Raw genomic sequence first — 17,783 nt, forward strand, 5'->3', positions numbered from 1 at the left:
TTTGATATCAAGATAGTGAATTCACTTATTCATTGAATGAGTCAGCAAATATTATATGCCAGATACTTGTGAAAAAGAAGTGGGTTTTAATAATATTTTTTTAAAAAGGAAAGTAGAGAGAGGCTAGAAGGCAGCGGGAAGATCTATAAAACATACCTTTTAATTCAGTCTTCCCAATGACCGCATTAACATTAAAGAAGATTGCTCATGTAAAGAAACCACGTATATTTTGTAGTTTAAAAAATAATGCAGTTTACTGAAGCAGATTGGAGCTTTATTCCTTGGAACTAATAAAAGAGGCTTATGGGAGTGGAAAGAAATAAAGAGAATGACTTTACAATCATTTGTAGATACACAAGTATCTTTAAATGGCCTTTTTACTCTTTATAATGAAAATATCCAAAAGCCTCCACAGTAATGGGTAATTCACCTAGGAACTCATCTTCATTATTTGTGTAATTTTTAATTCCCCCAGCTTTTACCTTCATGTACATCAAAACCACTTAAGGGCTCTAAAAAGTTACTGAAGAGAATGCCATGTTTAGAGCAGAGAATTTTGTTATTGAATTTACCATAGTGATCATCGTTTGTAAATCTAAGGAATGAGTCCCATTTATGAACAGACCAAGCTGGAGAAATCAACATCCCTCATTTTGCATCTGTACACACTGTCATCATGGATTAGCTTTCCTTGCATTTTCTCCCCTGCAGACAAGACACATATTTTATGTCACCTTGAAAGTAGAACTTAATAAAAACCATGAGACAGTATATTCTAACCTCTTTCAAGTGTGCAGATCCTTATGACCTAAAAATCCAAAAAGTTTTGTAAATTTCTCCATCCACATATCCCTGTTTTATTAAAAGAACATCCCTTTCTTCCTAAAGTACCTAGTAAACATCTGAGCCGGCCTTGTGCTGAATACTGTGTAAACAAGATAAAGACCATGTCCGGTTCTGACAATGTTGACATCAACAGATGGAAGTGGAATTACAAACTCAATTTGATTCTCCGTTAATTGTTAGGCAAGTGCAAAGACACATCTTCCCCAGAAAAGAATGGCACCATTCATTTCTCTGTATCCATGCTGAATACTTCAGAGTGGCTATATCACTCTAGGGCCAAAATGGTACCTGGCTCTTTAGTAAACCCAGGGAGGATAAAGGGAAAGTTCCAAGAGCTATAGTGGCCCACCTGGCTCCCCAAAGCCTCATACATGCCCACCATATGAAGGGAGACAGTCTTATATTCTGTGTTACATTGATGCAGTGTTTTAAGATAATAGGCTCTGCACACTTCACTTTCCAGTAACATTTAATTTCTTTAGACTTCTGATGTGCCTGGGGATGTGTGTTCAGTCCCACCCTGAAGTTCCTCTGGCAAGTTCTGGCATGTCCATTCCAGGATCACAGCATCTAGTGCAGGATTCTTCAGGCCCACCTCTGTCCCTCTCTAGAGCCTTTTGTATTATTCTAATAATTCTGGGAGATACTACTGAGTGGGCTCTCATTGGGTAAGGCATTGTACATACCCTGTGGGCTAACCGCACAATGACTCTGTAGGAAAGTCAGCCTTTTCAAAGATGGGCGACTTGACCTGAAGAGAAGCATCGTATCCAAGGCTGACCCCTGGTAACTGGTGGCAGGAGCCAGTATTTAAAGCCAGGTGCTTGATTCCTAAGCTCATGTTTTTTTCTGCTTCTCCATTTTGCCTCTCAGTGCTACACTGCTTCCCATATTATGATCAGTATTGTGATAAATTGGAGAAGGAAATTGACAACCCACTCCAGAATTCCTGTCTGGGAAATCCCCTGAACAGAGTGGCCTGGTGGGCTACAGTCCATAGCATCGCAGAGTCAGACACGGCTGAGCGACTAAACACACACATAAGGATAAATGTCTGTTGGCTTGAGCAGAAATATCGAATAACACAGATTACCCTGGAGACATTGAAGTTTCCGTGGCCCTAGCACAATATTGCAGGTAGCAGTGTTTGCTCTGTGCCAAGTTCTATGTTAGGCACTTTACATACATCATTGCACTGAATCCTCAAATATGAGATGGGCACAATTTTATTTCCACTATTTGGGAAGACAGAACTGATAGATGGAAAACTCTAGGATTCAAACCAAAGGTGTCCAGTTCTGTGGCTCACATGTTGAATCATTGCAGAAAATAACCTTCCCTCATTTTGCTTTTAAAAAAGAAAATTGTAACACTACTTCACTGGTGAGGCTAGTGATTTCTGGCTTCTCTCCTAGTCAAGTTGACTACCACCACTGGACACAATGGCACCTATTTTCCTCCTACCCATGCCCATCTTAGAACTTAACAGTAGGAATTATACTTGAATAGTCTCTAGGTTCCATGGCTCAATCCAGGATGACAAGATTTTACAGTGAATTGTTAGCATAAACATGGCATTCTATTACAATCATTAATTGAATAAATTTAAGATTCACTGGATTGAAAAAAAGACGGTATTATACAGGGCATGTGTGTAGGATATGCTTTTATTTGCATTAGCCAAGAAGTCAGGGCCTGAACATATGGTTGGAGATTCAGATAACTGAGTAATGGTATTACTTTCTGACAGAGAACTATTTACTAGAAAGATTCTCAGTAGGAATTGAATTGCTTTTATTAGTTTATTTAAACTGTGCAGTTCCCTTTTCACCTCCATTTCAAAAGGCAGTGTTTATGTTATTTCAGAATGTGTGAACATCCTCCATTTACAGAGCCGTGGAAGATGTTTACTGCCTGTTCCTTGGTTCAGCAGCTCACTGAGAGTTCCAGTGAGGCCAGAAAAAAAAAAAAAAAAAACCTGCTTTCATCCTGCTCATCCTCTTTGGGATGCATTTTGCATTTCCTGACCAGCCCCTCTCCTGGGCAGAGCAGCGGTCCCTCTGGTGTCTGCAGGGCCATTTAGGAATTTCTTCTGATCCCTTTTCTCTGTTATTCCCTCTTCTCACTGCTTTGTTATCCTCCACTCAATTCCCAACTTAATAGAAATGCAGATGGGCACATGAGTTTCTAGGTTTCCCAAAATACACATTTTTCATGAGTGCTTCCTTCTTGAAGTGTGTGGACAAAGCCATTCTCTTCCCATTATCACTCTGTTTTAATGTCTAACTGATAGATGCCTGTCAGTAAAACAAGGCGATAATGGGCAGAAAATATTTCTGCTCCTAGAGAGCAAAAAAGAAAGCTCCTGGATTCCTGTCAGTCTCAGAGACACTTGTCAGCCGTCATTAAGGAAGACCTATGGAGGGCCTAAGTGTTTTCACCCTTATTAGTGAGAAAAGAAGGCGCTGTTTCTAATACATGTGCAGCGTTCACCCACATGCAGTTTCTTTCCCAATGGAAGTGGGGAAAGCTTCCACTGGTGAAGAAACTACACCACCTTTGCAGCCTAGAGCTGGGTGTGGCCATGCCAGATGGCACCTGAAGGCTTTATGGGACGGGAAGGGCTTCCTGATGGATCATGGACAAAGCCCAATAATGTGATTTTGACTTGATAGCCTCAGCTATGCAGTCTGAAGTGGTGCAATTCTGCTGATTGCTTCCAGACTGGAGGCACCTTCTGATGTGTTTAGTAAATACTAAGATGGTGGAAATCCACAGGGGCAAGTTGACACTAAGTCATCTGTGCCACAATTAGCAGAAGAGGGGAGATTTTATGATTGTTCTTGTTTTCCCAAGGGATCAGTAAATGCAGACAAGCACTGTCTGCTGGGAGTATTCGGCCAGCCTAGGGAAAGACTTTATCAGACCTAAAGAGGAGAGTCATATACCAAAGCAAGCAAGGGAAACAGTGCCTGGCCTTCCCGTCAGAAGACAGCTACAAGATGACAGGGATTTGTGCTCAGACTTAATTTGTGTCCTTGTAAATTACAAATCTAGATCTCTGTACTCAAGCAGAAGGGTTAGTTATAGGGTGGTGGTTTGATTTTTTTTTTTTTAACTTCATTAAAGGCAGATGGACCTTTAAGAATAATATGAAAGTGAAAAGTGAAAGTCGCTCAGTCGTGTCCGACTCTTTGTGACCCCATAGACTATACAGTCCATGGAATTCTCTAGGCCAGAATACTGGAGTGGGTAGCCTGTCCCTTCTCCAAGGGATCTTCCCAACCCAGGGATTGAACCCAGGTCTCCTGCATTGCAGGTGGATTCTTTACCAGCTTATGCTGCTGCTGCTGCTGCTGCTAAGTCACCTCAGTCGTGTCCGACTCTGTGCAACCAGATTACAGACAACAACAAAAACAACTTAGTAATAGGATATACATAAAGCACCAGTCCCTTACTCTGAAAATCGGCAGTCAAAGGAAGGAATGAAGAAATGATTACTTTTCTGTGCAAACTGTTTTTCAGAATAACCAGATTGAAAGGGTTGATGAAGGGAAGTGCTTCTTCACATGAGAATTCTAGCCACTAAATGTGGAAGGGAAGTTAGAATTGAAAAAGCATAATTTTGTAGACCCCAAATGAAATAATTTGAGTCAAGCACCTGTCATCAATGGATGCAATCATTAGACCATTAGAAACATCATGAAGAACTCCACAATGGAGGAATCATCCTGCCATTACCTGAAGCCACTAAAAATGGATCATTATTATATTAGGAGCCTTCTACAAGATGCAGTAAATAAGTACACAGTGCCACCGATGAGTTATTGTTGCAGAAGAGTTGACAGTAAGTTTCCAGAAAATACAGGGGATAGAAGAACAAGTTAAATGATACTACAAGAAAAATTAAGAATGTGGCTATTGAGATGGGCTCATGTGGAGCCCTGTATGAGTTTCTTTAGCATGGAGAAAAAAAGAGAGCTGACTGTGTGCAAGTGAGAGGGACTTGGATGTATCCAGATGTTACACCTTGTCTGGATCATTTAAACAAAGCAACCATAACCTACTGTATAGCCCATGGAACTCTGCTCAATGTTATGTGCCAGCCTGGATGGGAGAGGGGTTTGGGGGAGAATGGATATATGTATGTGTATGGCTGAGTTCCTTGAAACTACCACAACATTGTTAATCGGCTGTACCCTGTGCTGTGCTGAGTCACTCAGTCGTGTCCAACTCTGTGTGACCCCATGGACTGTAGCCCGCCAGGCTCGTCTGTCTATGGGGATTCTCCAGGCAAGAATACTGGAGTGGGTTGCCATACCCTCCTCCAGGGGATCTTCCCAACCCAGGGATCGAACCCAGGTCTCCTGCATTGCAGGTGGATTCTTTACCATCTGAGCCACCAGGCAAGCCCAAGAATACCGGAGTGGGTAGCCTATCCCTTCTCCCTGACCCAGGAATCAAATTGGGGTTTCCTGCATTGCAGGCAGATTCTTTAGCAGCTGAGCTACCAGGGAAATCCCGGCTATACCCTAATACAAAACAAAAAGTTTAAAGTTGGAAAAAAAGATTTTTCAAGATAGTTGGAGAAATTTGAGCACAGTTTGGATGACAGATGATGCAAAGAAATTATTAAGTTTGCTAGGTATGATAATGGCTTTGCAGTCCTGTAAGATATGTCCATGTTTTTAGAAATTCATATTGAAGTATGTAGAGGTACAATGACAATTTCTGAGATTTGCTTAAAAGTTTTAATAGGATAGAAGGAAGGAGGTAAGGGTGAAACGAGCGTGGCAAAGTCTTGATTAATTGTTAGACTGAGATGATGGAAAATATGTGGGTTCCTGAATTCTATTTCTTTGAAATTTTTCATGATAAAAATGTTTTTAAAAGAGTAACAGCTCTCTCGGAAGGTGGTGGGGATCCATTGGAGATGTGATTAGAGAAAGATCATTCTCTAAAGATCAAAAAAAAATTTTTTTTTTAATATCCTTCTTTTAAAAAAAAAGTTTTGTTAGATTTTGGAGGTAATTACTAGAAACAAGTTTCATCGCTTTATGTCAAGCAATTAGAGGAGAATTTGGGAGACAGATTGTCCCCTGTGAGAAAGTGAATGCTGATCTCAGCTGGAATAACTTGCTTTCTTCAGCATCTGCAGTGCCTGGTCTCTAAGGACCTATCTTGCTACATGTGTTTTTCACATTTATTAGTGAAATTGGAGATTCAAGAGTAAAACACAGTCCTCAGGAACATTGTGTTAATTTGTGACACACTAGAGATTTTTTAGCCCATAAAGCAAATGAATGAGCTCTGTGGGGGTATAACTGTTATTTTCACCCTGGAAGGCAGTAAAGACCCACTGTATTTATCAAGTACTTACAGAATGGAAAGTGAATAGTGCTATGAAAATAGAAAAATACACTCTTGCCATTAACAGTGTAATTTTTTCGTCTGTTCTGAAGGAAAACTACCATCAGATGAAAATTTTAACATTATGGTAAACCTCTGTATATTTGGTTGTTTGATCTTGGGTAATAATTCAGTGTCCATGTAAAAGTTGCTTTTGTTTCTATCAAACAGGTGGGATGAGGTTAAGGAACCTCACCCATTATTTTTGCAAGGACAAATATACAAAGAAACAAACAGATCAGATACTTGATTTAGGTCCTTCCCTCTGAGTGGCTGAGGGGCCTAAGGGAAGACAGCCCTCTGTGTAAGCTGATGCACTGGGGCATTTCTCACCGATTGTGAAGCCTCGGCTCCCCTGGAGGCTTAAGGAGAGAATGGGCTGGTTCTCACACTGAACAAGTCCAAGGGAAGCTGGTCCTCCAACAGGTGGGGGCTGTGTAAGATGCAGGGACCAGTGCATCCACCAAAGGCGAGGTGGGACAGACAGCCAGAGAAGCAAATGCAGGAGGGGGCACGTGCTCTTAGAAAAGATAAGGCCTCGGAGGTCCCTTTGAAGGGGTTCAGAAGTGCTTTGCATTGAGGTTAAATAGGAAGCAAGCACAAATGAGGCCCCATTCACCACCAATTTCATGGTCCACAAGAATCCAGGATATACAACTGTGAAGAAATTAAGTGATAAAGACAGCTCAGATAACTTGGTCCTGGGCTAAGTGTTAGTTTTTCCTCGTGCTTGTTTATATCTTGATGGCTTAAAAGACTGGACACTTTTAGGGAACCAGTGAAAAGAAACTGTGATTTTTGTGTGTATGTGTGAGTGTGTATAGTGAAAGGGTAGCAGTGTCCAAGAGCAGAGTAATTCCAGGGGGCATTGCTGTGGTTTTTTACCTCTGTTCATAAAGACTGTCAAAGCATTTCAGCCCCTACAAGACATTCGCTTGGGAAAACGGGAGGGAAGTGAGGCGGACTGCAGAGAGGTGGGCTAGGCAAGGGAACTAGAGGTAGGGTCTGGAAGGGACCTCTCTTCCTCACCCTGGTCCTCGGCTGTTGTGAGATGACCCTGCAGCCCTGCAGTCTTTTTTATTTTGGAATGGTTGCTTTACAGTGTTGTGTTAGTTTCTATTGTACAGCAAAGTGAATCAGCTATAAGTGTACATATATCCCCTCTTTTGTGCATTATCTTTCCATTTAGGTTACCACAGAGCACTGAGTGGAGTTCCCTGTGCAATACAATAGGTCCTCAGCAGTTATCTATTTTATACATAGTGTCAATAGTGTATATATTGAGGTCAGTTCCAACCTCCCAATTCATCCTGTCCCTCCCTTTCCCTCCTTGGTATCCATGCCTTTGTTATCTACATCTGTGTCTCTATTTCTGCTTTGTGAATAAGATAATCTATAACAGTGTTTTCAGATTCCACATATATGCGTTAATATACAGAATTTGTTCTTCTCTCTCTGACTAACTTCCCTCTGTATGACAATCTCTGGGTCTGGGCATTGCGGTCTTAAGCACTGCCCATTACCAAGTGTCTACCACAGGCCAGGCACATACCTACCTACCCCAGGGCCACAGTGTCAGGAAGGAAGCTGAAGCTCAGTGCCAAGTGGGTGCTGGGTGGCAGTTCGAACCCTAGACTCCTTGATCCAAAGCCAAGGCTCTGTCCCCTCCCCTGCAATGTCCCCCAGAGCTTCCTCTGAATCAAAGCCAAGGATGTACAAAGATAACACGAAACACCTAGGGACTCTGACCATGTGAGAAAGAACCAGTGGGGTTTGGGGACCTTCAGCAACATGAAGCATATGATGGGGAGCCTACCCATAATGCCAAAGACACAGCTAAAAAGCAAAAGCTGAAAAGTGTTAGTCTTTGCCCTTGCCTTGCTATTCCTCGGCTAGCTGAGTAAGCTCAGATATCCTCGTGTGTAAATAGAGGTCAGCCAGCCACATGTCTCCTGGGGCTCCAACAGACACTGCAGGGAGGCCTGGGCCCCCGAGCCTGGCAGAATGCGGAGCTTGGACCCTGCCTCCTGAGAGGGCAGGATGGCAACCTCCTCATGGCCTTGGTGAAATGCAGCCCAGGAAAGCCCTGGGGAACGCTGGGGTTTAAAGTAAGCCGCAGCTGGCTTGATTCCAGGCTGCAGGAGGCTGGGGTCAAGATGGAGCACATCTGTGTAGCTAGTAGGGAGTTGTTTGTACAGAGGAGAGTGGGTCACGAATTGGAATGAGCCCCAAATCAAATTCCTTTAATGATGAGCATTCAGTTGGACACTGGTGGAAGATGTGTATGAACCTAATCACAAATCCAAAACTTACAGTTCTCAGAGCATCTTCAGCCCTCACTTGTAGCTGAAATAGCTTCCTCCCGTATCCTCAGACATCCTGGGCAGTGTGCCGTCCCCTTCATAGCGTCCATATGCTAGACAGGCAGCCCTATGGCACAGGGCACCCTGAATGTCATCTGAACCATACACTTTTATTGCTCATCTCTGAGTAACGTCACATGAACATCTCATTCTACTTTGCCTGCTCCCATCTGTTTTTCAAACTTGACGTTTAAACTTTTCTGATGTGCCCTGATGGTTCACCGGCCCCCGGAACTCAACCGGGCAGCTCTGTTTCCCCTCGGTTCCCCCAACACAGCAGGGCTTCCCGGACAGGACCAGTTGTTATTTACAAGTGTGATTCAGCTGTCACTATGTCTTTGAACACACAGAGTTGTTGCTGTGGGACTTTAATTGCCATTTTCCTCTGTATAATTAAAATAAAATGAAAACATGGGATAGTCTCCAAAATCTGGATTAATTTCATGAGTACTTCTTGAGGGGAAAAATATGTATAAATATGATAATTCGTACTTGCCTTTAGCAGAACTAGAGAATTTTACCTGGCTGAAAATAAAATATAGTCATTTTAAATGGAAGAAAAATTAGTCTGATACTTTTTGTGGCTGAGAGTCAGAATTAATAACATGGATGGGAAATGATAACTAACTCTGGATATAAGTTTCAAATAGAACACAGGGAACAGGCTGTAACTCTCTCTGGAGCCAGCTTGCCTTATGCTGGTCTGGACTTTTTTCTCCCCAGGGTTCATTGTTGGTATTTACACATTTCTCAATAAAATGCCATAACCCCCAAATCAAACATTCCTTCCTGCTTGGAAACAGGCATTTCACTGCTTACTCTGCTCTGTAAGTGTGACAATGAGCACGTAGCAGAGAAAAGTGAAACGACAAAAAGAGGGTTTTTTCTTTTCTTTTTTTTAATCCACTGGGCCCCTAGTGTTTCACTCTGCAGACTTACCAAGCACCTGATGGGCATGTTTATACAGACTTGGATGGTCACTTTATTTGGAATGACAAACTCTCCGCTCTACATAATGAGGTCAGTGAAGCATCCAGAAAAGAAATGTATAATTTGGTAGCTTGGGTCTGTAAGCACAGCCCTGCTGTGGCTATTTAAGTTTAATGAAGCAGCTACTTTGCCGCTAACACGCTCTAAGTGGATAGCCTCCTTGGCATATTTTTGAAACTTAAATGTTGCTGGTAATCATGTCCCAGCCATCTCCTTGGAGAGCCTTTGTGCCCTGTTCTCAGAAGAAATATGCTGCTTTTACATGTTAATGGTTTTGAAATTAGTCATTTGCTCCATTTTCATTGGAAAGGAAGGTCAGTGTGTGATTTCCTGCCTGCCTTCATTTTCTCTGAACATTCAGGATTCTAAGTCAGTTCATCAGCCATTCAGTGTTCTGTCTGATTATAACATGCCAGAAAACCCAGGGAAATATTCTATCAAAGAGTGTTCCTATTCTCAGAGACTGTTCTTAGAATTCAACTCAGAAGGAAAAGTTCCTGGACAGGTCATTATTGCTATTTTTTCCCCTTTCAATTACCAACAGGTTTGTATCATCCATTCCTTGGCCTCATTAGAGGAGGACTTGCTCCATGAGTATGCAGCTCCTCAAAGAAGGCTAAGGGACACTTTAGAGACCTTTTTTGAAGCAGATTTGCTCATGTAAAACTAATGTCAGGTTTCTGAATCCTGGATCAGCATTAACGATGCACAGCTCTGTGGGAGCAGAAAGCCATCTAGCCATGCCATAGTTCTGCACTTTCATTCCCTCAAATTTAGGGCATGGAGTGGTGTCCTCTGAATTAGCAAGTGCACGATTGCTAGTGTTGTTACTGTGGCTCAGTCACGTCCGACTCTGCAACTCCATGGACTGCAGCACACCAGGCTTCCTCGTCCTTCATTATCTCCCGAAGTTTGCTCAAATTTATGTCCGCTGAGTCAGTGATGCCATCCAACCATCTCGTCCTCTGCTGCTACTTCTCCTTTTGCCTTCAATCTTTCCCAGCATCAGGGGCTTTTCCAGTGAGTCAGCTTTTCACATTAGGTGGCCAAAGTATTGGCACTTCAGTTCAGCATCAGACCTTCCAACGGATATTCAGGATTGAGTCCCATTAGGATTGACTGGTTTGATCTCCTTGCAGTCCAACGGACTCTCAGGAGTCTTCTCTAGCACAATTTGAAATCATCAGTTCTTTGGTACTCAGCCTTCTTTATGGTCCAACGCTCACATCTATACATGACTACTGGAAAAATCATGGCTTTAACTATACAGACCTTTGTCGGCAAAGTGATGTCTCTGCTTTTTAATATGCTGTCTATGTTTGTCATAGCTTTCCTTCCAAGGAGCAAGAGTCTTTTAATTTCATGGCTACAGTCACTGTCTGCAATGGTTTTAGAGCCTAAGAAAATAAAATCTGTCACTACTTCCACTTTTGCCCCTTCTATTTGCCATAAAGTAATGAGACCAGATGCCATGATCTTAGTTTTTTGAATGTTGAGTTTTAAGCCAGCTTTTTCACTCCCTCTTTCACCCTCATTAAGAGACTCTTTAGTTCTTCTTCACTTTTTGCCATTCGAGTGGTATCATCTGCATATCTGAAGTTGTTGACATTTCTTTCAGCAATCTTGATTCCAGCTTGTGACTCACCCAGCCCATCACATGATGTACTCTGCATATAAGTTAAATAAGCAGGGTGACAATATACAGCCTTGTCATACAGTGGACTCATGTACAAAGCCCACTCTATCATACAGAGCCTCATGGCTCTGCAGCCCTGGAGAGAGTCTGGGGAACACTCCAGACTGGTGACCTGTGCTTTTCTTTGGGAAATGAAAAGCAGGACTTGAAATGGTTAGACTCTGCACCCCGAAACTTCCTAGGAATATGTAGTAAACTCTCAAAAAATGCTTGTTTGAATGGATGGAAGAATGAGTGAATCCTTTTGTTGAAAACTCTGGTTGCAGAGATGATACAGGACCCTTCCAGGTGTATTGTGATCTGAGGAGCCTATTTTTTAAAATCTCTGGAATTATCATTAGGGTTGAATTTGGAGTCCAAGCTAGCTCTGAAATGCCCCTCTGAGCTTAGGCCTGTATAGCTCACTGCCCAGGCAGCCCACATGACCAGGTTAGTGCCAGCGTACACACAGCATTATGCTCATTTACACCTTTAAATCCTGTGGATAATTTTTATACCCAAATAGAGTTGACAACGTACCAGGTACCTCCCCCAAATAACTTTCTCATCTTATATCTGAGAAATTAAAGTTGACTTGGCACTGAAAACACAGTTCTGATAGAAGCAAGCTTGAAAAAGTATCTGGGAGTGGCTTGTGTTTTATTTTTCAGTGTATTTATCATGCAATAGATTAGCTAAGATAAAGGTATGCATGCATTCTAAGTTGCTTCAGTCATGTCCAACTCTTTGTGGCCCTATAGACCCACAGCCCACAGGCTCCTCTATCCATCAGATTCTCCAGGCAAGAATACTGGGGTGGGTTGCCATGCCCTCCTCCAGGGGATCTTCCCGACCCAGGGATAGAACCCACATCTCTTAAGTCTCCTGCATTGACAGATAGGTTCTTTACCACTACTGCCACCTGGGAAGCCCAAGATAAGGGTAGCTACGGTAACAAATAGATATGAATACTAAACATAATAGCAGTTTTTCATCATGTATCTTTACTAAACATTTTCACGGAAAAGTGTAACCTGTGTAGGGGGCTATGGAGGTGACAGGTCTCAGGAGAATGAGAAGTTGAGTGCAAGGAAGATTCCCTTTGTACTCCCCACTGGGAGAAGACGGAGTGGTACAAGGTCAGGGCTCAAGTGTGATCTAAAGGGTGCAGTGGGTACACTGCACTGACCGGCGATGGAGAAAGACAGTTGTAGAAGACAGAAACAAGATGCAGCTCAGACCAGACAAAGAACGAGAAAGAAAGTTAACGTAGTAATAAAATGTGCATATGCATATCTCCCTGTGCATGGCTCATCCAACTCGCAGAGCACGTTCACATGTCTCATCTTATTTTAGGCCTCACAAATAACCAGAAGAGGTGGCTCAGGAAGTATCAATACTCTGATTTCAAATGCAAGAAATCTCAGCAAAGTCTGAGAGACTGTGTGGTTTACTCCGGTGAGTGCTGAGGCAGGGCGCAGGCTTGGGTGTCCTGCTTCTAAGAACAGAGCCTTTCCTGTAACTCCACGATCTTTGTGGAGATTCAGGGGCTGTGGGGCACGAAGGCTGCAGAGGTGAGCACGGCTCGCTTCCTCGCCCTTCCCTCACGTCCTCTGAATGCATCCTCATGATGCCAGCCGTGTTCCCATGGAAATCACTTACCTTCAGCAGCCTGTTCAGCCATGATTAGCCTGGTTGGGTCCGTGCTTTTATGAAACTGTACTCTAGCCTTTAAAGGGGTCACAGTTTCACAGACAGTCCTTTTTATCTTCACAATTGTCTAATCAGGCTTTCATTTCTGTAGCCACTCCTTCCTTTTTTATTTGTCTCCCTCTCACACACCTATTCCCAGTCCGCCCACTGAGTGCAGCAGAATTTGGCCAGTGCCAAATCATGTTTTATTCTCAGCCTGAGGAATTGCATAAGGTGTCAAACCTAACCAACAAAGAACTCCCATCAGTGTAATTTGAGGTTTCGCATTTATACGGACACTGCTCCCTCCCAGCATTAGTGTTTTTGTCCTGAGAAATCCAGACAGCAGAACTCTTGGGGGAATTTCCTAGGAGCGTATTAATTTTAACAACAACAACAAAAAAAGGCGATCAAAAGGCACTTGAAATTTTTCAGGAAAATCAGTGGAAGACCAGTACTAGGCTACGGACCCACAGCTTGACTATTTTTAGCATCCTCAGCAACAGCCTGCTATTTTCCTAGGTGGCTCTGAAGAGACAGGGCAAGGCAGTGGGCCATTTTTCACTGCCCCAGGTGCAAACATGTGCATGCCAACTGGTGCCCACAACCTGAGAGAACTGCTCCTGCCCCATGCCTTGATCTCAGCCTCAGGGCTTCTTTTGACTGAGGGTGGGGAGACATGCTCCCCTCTTTCTTCTTCCACCTGATTAGATGCCCTCTTCTGGGGCTGGCGCCCACTCAGCCCTTCCCACCAAGGTCAGGGTGCCCATCCTCCATGTAATCCCTCCCGCCGTATTTTCAATTCAAGACACAGTCTTTGAGGAGCGTCGGGACTCACCTCTGGCACGCCGGGCTTAGTACGTCAGGATTATTCTGGTATGTGGTGATCAGCAGATGTGCCGGTGTGTCCTTCAGCGAGTGTTGGACGCTAGTATCATTTCAATCAGGTGCTAAGGTGCACCTGGGTGCAGAGCATGAGGGAAAGAGCCAGGGCTTGCTTGCAGGAGAAGGCAAAGTAGAGGAGGAATCTTTTTCCTTTATGCCCAGTTCAGAGCCTGGTGCTCTCTGTGAATGAAATAAACTGATCAGATGGTGGGTAATAGCTCCATTGCCTTTAAGAAGGCAAGTGAAATGAAGAATATCATCTAAAAGTAAAATTATACTTCTAAGGAAACTCTACTTCCAGAACTGTTTTAAGGGCAATTTTATTGCAGATTTAGGTCATACATTTAGAACTACTTCCTATGTGTGTGTGTGTGTTCAGTCACTCAGTTGTGTCTGACTCTTTGTGACACCATGCACTGTAGCCCGCCGGGCTCCTCTGTCCATGGGATTCTCCAGGCAAGAATACTGGAGTGGGTTGCCATGTCCTTCTCCAGGAGATCTTCCAGACCAAAGGGATCAAACTACGTCTCTTGCATCTCCTGTATTGGCAGGCAGGTTATTTACCAACTGCGCCACCTGGGAAGCCCTCAGTGAGGGCTTAATCTAAGTTTATAAGTGAATGAACTTGGGGATCTCATGTGTCTGAGAGGCAGTCCCCTCATTAAGGGCACCCTCAGTGCTGAACGGCCTGGCCTCCTTTTCTCACTCTGCATCCCTTCTTCTCCTCCTTGCAGCTCCATGGAGTGGAGGGAGGGAGTGCTTGGTCCTCTGAGTTGGAGTTATGCAAAACCCGAAAATAGACTCGCAGAGCGTACCCAGACATAGTGATTTCGTGCGGCAAGAAGGTCACTGTGTCTGCTTTTCCTGCCAGCACACCCCTGGCTCTTAATCTATGGCTGCCTTATGAAGCAAGAGAGCTGTGCCAGGAAGTTACACTTTGTGACTGTCAGGCATTATGAGAATTTAAAATCATGTCAATGGGTTTTATCAGGGCAGGCCAAAGGAAGAGGGGTTAGACATAGTTTTCAAAGCGACCTTTGAACATCCTTTTTGTTCTGTGGTCTGAAAACTTTGAAAAAAAGAAAGATAAAGCTATCTGACCCCAGTTACAAATCAACTCCACCCTGCCAATCCTGCCAAAACTTAAAAAGCTATCCACCCAAAACGTTTACTATGGTTATTCAAGTGGTGGCATTTTGAGTGAGTTTTATTTTCTTTGTGCATTTCTGTACTTTCTATAACATATATTTCTTGATTTTGTAATGTGAGAAAAAATAAAAGACAAATCCTATTTAACAAGCAACACTATACTAGCTAATCAGCTCACTGGGTTTCTTGAATGCGCGGTACCTGGGGGTTGAGAAAGCCGTGGGGTCACGATAGCAGGAGCCCTGCCACTGCCTCACATCAGGCCTCAGACCGTGGCTGGTGTCCACAGCCCCGGCCCCATTGCCAGCTTTCAAAGGGCTCCTGGGAGAGGCCAGACCACAGACCCCGAGAGGACTAGAGGCAGCCAAGGAGGACAGGAAAGGGAGGCCAGCCAGACTCCTCGGCAGGAAAGAGGGGATTCCATTCCCATTTGCCGGTCAGGGCTGCGGATATGTGCTTGTCAGCAGTGACCGCATCAGCTCAAGTTCATCTGAAAACCCAGCATTCTCCTCCTGAGAATGTCCAGTGGATGGACATTGTTCTGGAAGTTGGGAAAACCCTATTTTCCAGACCTGTAGGAGTCAAGTAAAATGTAATAAATAGAGACAAATATCTAGTAGAAAATAACCCTTTGAGGAATTCCAAAAATCCTCTTAGGGTTGGGAGGCAGATTTGTTTACACTTGGGGCCTTGACCACCCAGACTACTAATTGTCAGGAACTTTGTCTACCAGCCCTGCCACTGTCCACTGAGTCCAGGCTGTGCCGGGCTCAGAAGCTCGAGGTAAGCAGGCTGGGCAGAGACGGTGTGTATGGACCGTGAAACTGTGTTCTCTCAACTTTAGACAAAAAAACCGCCTCCTGCCGAGTTTCTCTTAAGGCCTCTATTTCTTACACATCACATGCAAATCTATTATTGAATGCAGTGGGGTTCCTTACTCCACTGTCTGAATGCTTTGAACTTGAGGTCAAGTTCAAGCCTACAACGCACCAATTGGGAACAGAATTTCTTGCAGTCTATGTGACAGGCTATGTGTCAGCGAGGTAAGGTCCTTATTAAGAATGGATTATTCTTAATAGGTGGTAGAGACCTCATTCGCCTATGTGTTCTCCTCTGAGAAGGCAGTATCCCTAGATTTTCAGTGGTACATAAAAAGAACCAAAAGCTTAGTACTAATGTATGTATTGTAATGTCCATTAAAAATATATATATAGGGACTTGCCTGGAGGTCCAGTGATTAAGACTTTGCCTTCCAGTGCAGGGGGTACAGGTTCAATCCCTGGTCGGGGAGCTATGATCCCACATGTTTCACCACCAAAATACCAAAACATATTGTAGCAACATTGTAGCAAATTCAACAGACTTTAAAAATGGCCCACATCCGGAATGCAAACTAGTACAGCCACTATGGAGAACAGTGTGGAGATTTCTTAAAAAACTGGGAATAGAACTGCCATATGACCCAGCAATCCCACTGCTGGGCATATACACCGAGGAAACCAGAATTGAAAGAGACGCGTGTACCCCAATGTTCATCGCAGCACTGTTTACAATAGCCAGGACATGGAAGCAACCTAGATGTCCATCAGCAGACGAATGGATAAGGAAGCTGTGGTACATATACACAATGGAATATTACTCAGCCATTAAAAAAAATACATTTGAATCGGTTCTACTGAGATGGATGAAACTGGAGCCCATTATACAGAGTGAAGTAAGCCAGAAAGAAAAACAACAATACAGTATACTAATGCATATATATGGAATTTGAAAGATGGTAACGATAACCCTATATGCGAGACAGAATAAGAGACACAGATGCATGGAACAATTTTATGGACTCTGAGGGAGAAGGTGAGGGTGGGACGTTCTGGGAGAATAGCATTGAAACATGTATATTATCATATGTGAAACAGAACACCATTCCATGTTCGATGCATGTGACAAGGGCTCAGGGCCGGGGCAATGGGATGATCCAGAAGGATGGGATGGGGAGGGAGGTGGGTGGGGGGTCCAGGAAGGGGAACACATGTAAACCCATGGCTGATTCATGTCAATGTATGGCAAAAACTATTACAATATTGTAAAGTAATTAGCCCCCAACTAAAATAAATAAATTTATAAAAAAAAAAAAAATGGCCCACATCCAAAAAAAATAAAATAAAATCTTTAAAAGAAAATTGGTATAACAAGCTCATCAAACTCATCATTTCATGAATAACTTTAAGACAAGGCTAAGAGAAGGCAATGGCACCCCACTCCAGTACTCTTGCCTGGAAAATCCCATGGATGGAGGAGCCTGGTAGGCTGCAGTCCATGGGGTCGCTTGGAGTCGGACACGACCGAGCGACTTCACTTTCACTTTTCACTTTCATGCATTGGAGAAGGAAATGGCAACCCACTCCGGTGTTCTTGCCTGGAGAATCCCAGGGACGGGGGAGCCTGGTGGGCTGCCATCTATGGGGTCGCACAGAGTAGGACACGACTGAGGTGACTTAGCAGCAGCAAAATAGGTTAACTTTTTAAAGGAAGCTAATTTTCAAGACACATTAAGTAGATAATTTTGTTATGGAACAGATATGGGAAAAGTCAGAAAGGTGGTTCATTAACTGAGTGATTCATGTTTGGCAAATATTGCCCAGGAAGGTGCTACTTGGCCAAATTCACATGTTTTGGTGTGTTTTTTTTCCTCCTTTCTTTTTGCCTTTCTTCACTCTCTCTCTTTTTAATCTTAGCATCTCAGAATGAAGCTGCATAGAGAATAAATTGCTTCC

The 17,783-nt window shown here is 43.4% G+C and overlaps 2 protein-coding genes across 2 annotated transcripts in view; one reads left to right on the plus strand and one right to left on the minus strand.

Moving 5' to 3' along the window:
* MEGF10 (multiple EGF like domains 10) overlaps window positions 1-17,783 on the minus strand; it is a 536,959-nt gene that overhangs the window by 482,829 nt on the left and 36,347 nt on the right. The window contains exon 5 of the mRNA XM_081504085.1: window positions 13,814-14,040. The gene's annotated coding sequence lies outside the window, so the exon portion shown is untranslated. The remainder of the gene's footprint in view (window positions 1-13,813; window positions 14,041-17,783) is intronic.
* MARCHF3 (membrane associated ring-CH-type finger 3) overlaps window positions 1-17,783 on the plus strand; it is a 149,260-nt gene that overhangs the window by 93,367 nt on the left and 38,110 nt on the right. The window lies entirely within an intron of this gene.

Source organism: Giraffa tippelskirchi, chromosome 6, assembly GCF_054371585.1.
Source record: "Giraffa tippelskirchi isolate mGirTip1 chromosome 6, T2T-mGirTip1v1.2.pri, whole genome shotgun sequence".
NCBI classification, from domain to species: Eukaryota; Metazoa; Chordata; class Mammalia; order Artiodactyla; family Giraffidae; genus Giraffa; species Giraffa tippelskirchi.